The following is a 3,263-nucleotide window of genomic DNA, read 5'->3' as shown; positions in this document are numbered from 1 at the left end:
AATGCAAATTATTTTGTTGATATTGAGTTTCTGACGTGGCTTCTTAAGCAGTTTGCTTCATCTTTTGTTCCTGCCCATAAGGCAGTGTTTGATTTTGCTGTGATACCTCTTATAAATTGATGGGCTTGGCTTTCCTGGAATATATCAAAGTGAATTTTTCTGATCTAATTACTCTTCCACAAAAACAAATAGGTGGCTGTGATGAGCTCTGTTTGTGTCCCACACATAGTAAGTTCTTTACCAACCAACTCCTGGCTGAAGTAGGCTAGAAGCAGAAATTTTACCTGGGGAAAAAAGTTATTCAAAATGTTTACTGTTCTATAATGTTCTAGTCTTGAGACTGAATGGAAAAATCCTATTTGGCACTCCTTTACCTCAGATGGCATGCGAATGCTTATCACAATAAGAAATTCTTATGATCAGATTTGAGGTGCAGAGAAATAGGAAGCATGGAAATTTTGACCTATATTATACAAACAAGCAAACAATAACTCTTCCATATGTTAGAAGAGGTTTTTAACTCTAAAATCAAGGCCTTTTTCCAGAAAATGAAATTCACTAAAAATGTAGAAATAAAAATCCCACTATGGCTCTAAATATATGACAAATAAATAAGGTCACATGGTTTATACATTTCAAATTCTTAAAGAGGCCCTACAGTATTTCAGGAAGACATCTTAAAGTATTGTTCCCTGAGTTCTTGAGGCAACCCCAAATATAAGTTCATGAAATCCAAGACTTTAGAGAGAGAAAAACCCACATGGTTTGCTTCTCTCTCTTCTAGGAGTAGCTGTTTACTCCAAAGCAGTTTGTTCAGTGCTTACCCTATAGTTCAAATGCTTTAAGAATGTGGCTTTATCCATTTCTTAGAAGACAAGCTCCCAAATGAAACTTCTAAGAAGGAAAAAAAAAAGAAAAAGACTGTTTAAAGAAGGTAAAGTTTTAACATTAGTTAACAGTGCAGTTGAGTAAATGAGTTTTATATCTGTAATACATAAAGAGTGGTAATACTGTCATAGGTGTTAGAAGGTGGAGTTCTATGGACTCTGGCATTTCTGACCTCAGTGCTTATTAAGACCAGCTTCTCTTACCAAACAAAGTCTAACAATTAATTCAAAAAAACCAGAACTATTAGAAACGGAATGACTTTTTCATATGTAAATGTATGAGAAGACATACATTTGGTTATAAAATAAAGATCAAAACAGCCAGCTAATAATTTCTCAACTTTTAAATATCTGCAATTTACATATAAACTTATACATAATAGTAATTTTCAAAAACTCATTCAAAACTGGGGTTTTAAGATTCTTGAGTTGTTTTCATATCACCTTCTTGGTGGCTATTAGAATATTTTTAAAAATTTGAAGCTTGGGAATAATTCAAACAGTGAAATATGTATTTGTTTGCAACTTCCATTACAGTCTATTTAGAAAAACTAATTACAATGAATGGAGATTTTAATTGTGTTGCTGGAAGTTTTACGTTAGGCTTAACTTTAAGCGATTAAAGTTTAAAAAAAAAAACCAACAAAAACCCACAAAAAACAACGATTGAGAGAACATACTGAAATGCTCCATCCATTTCAGTAAAGTGCACAACTATGAGTGTTTATCCTTTGGCTTGGCTATGACCTTAAGGGAGGTGTAGAAGTCAATGGTGCTGGTGTCAGATTCCTGACTATATTACTGAGGCTGGCAATCTTCTCCTCTAGGAGGTAATTTTTCTTCTCTGCTGTTTTTTGTCGCTGTTCAGTTATTTCCAGAGCTTTCAACAACTGGGCATTTTCCACATACAAATCCTTCACCATCTCATCTGCTTTAGTATTCTTGCAGAGCTAGAAACAGAACCAGAAACATCTTGACTCCATTTCTGTAATTCTTTTAAATTTAAGGTCTGACATAGGACAGTTGTTTATAAAGGCAAATGGCTTCTATCAATTATATTATTTCATTTTACAATACAGCTTTAACATCAGACCTGGCACCAGGGATACAAGTAGAGCAAATCCACTTATTCCAGGCTGTTTCTTTGCATAATATGTTTGTAGAAGTCACTAATAAAAAGAACAAATTGATATTTGAGGGCTCAAAAATGAAGGTATTTTTCAACCTAATAAATTAGGTATTATTTCTTTATTCATTCGCTAAAAATATCAAAATACTTTTATAACTTAAATTTCTGAGGGTGTGAACTGTGTTTAACTGTTATTAACAATAGGTGCCTGAGTTTCCCATTCATAACCACATACAACCTACTGATTGTTATAATACATGAGCCAAATTTTAAAATAAAGAGATAAGATTTGGCAGTTACTTTTCCTTAACTCTTCCTCTGTATAAAACCTTGTCTAGAAGAGATATTCTAATCTTTATGGTTAGAATATATAGTCTTGGTTAGGGTGGGAAAACTTGTCAGCAGCCTTAGGATAATTTTATTATTGCTCCTGTTAGTTAATATCTTATAATCTCCTTTCCCTCATTATACCTTTAACTCCTCATTTTACACCCAGTTTCAGGCAGGGCATCTACAAGTATCAAGGTTTAAGGGAATAAAGAAAACTAAGGAGTGGCTAATTAATTTAAATAATAGCATTTCAAAGGGCAATGATAAAGACTATCACACTGAAGCCCAGAACCTAAGTGACTGGCAAGTTTAACATAATACTAACATATTTTCTATCGAACTGTTTTTATACAACCTTTCCTCCTTTCCTGCCATTAAAAAACACCTTGATGACTCTTAGCTACTATAGAATGAAATTCAAACTCTGTGGCTTAGCACTAAGACCCTCTACTGTCTGCTCTTCCCTATCTCTCATTTCTTTTTCTTCTCCCAGGACAGGATGAACGGTTAATGCCAGTGTTTGTAGATGACCACACCCCATGTTACCCATTTTCTTTATTTTTGAAACTGCTATCTGGCCAAATGCTTAGTACTGTGAACTACACTAGTAGCTGTAGTAAGTGAACTACACTCCATATAGGCAGGATTTTGTTTTGTTCATTGCTGTATTTCTAGTGCTTAGAACAGAACCTGGCATGTAGTAACTATGTGTTGAATAAATGATTAAAGGATTGAATCAATAAATGTAAATACAGGACTTTCTCTTTCTCTCCATTCTGTGTATTAAGATATAGGGCTAAGGAAAGTTCCTGTCTACCTCTGCATTAAGACTTTCCCTTGGAATTATTCTTCTTGGATTTTATATATCTGAAAAACCAGGTTGGGCAATTTCCACCTTCCCACTCCCGCCACAGTTT

The sequence above is a fragment of the Eschrichtius robustus genome, chromosome 1 (assembly GCF_028021215.1).
Source record: "Eschrichtius robustus isolate mEscRob2 chromosome 1, mEscRob2.pri, whole genome shotgun sequence".
Classification (NCBI taxonomy): Eukaryota; Metazoa; Chordata; class Mammalia; order Artiodactyla; family Eschrichtiidae; genus Eschrichtius; species Eschrichtius robustus.
This window is presented reverse-complemented; position numbering follows the sequence as displayed.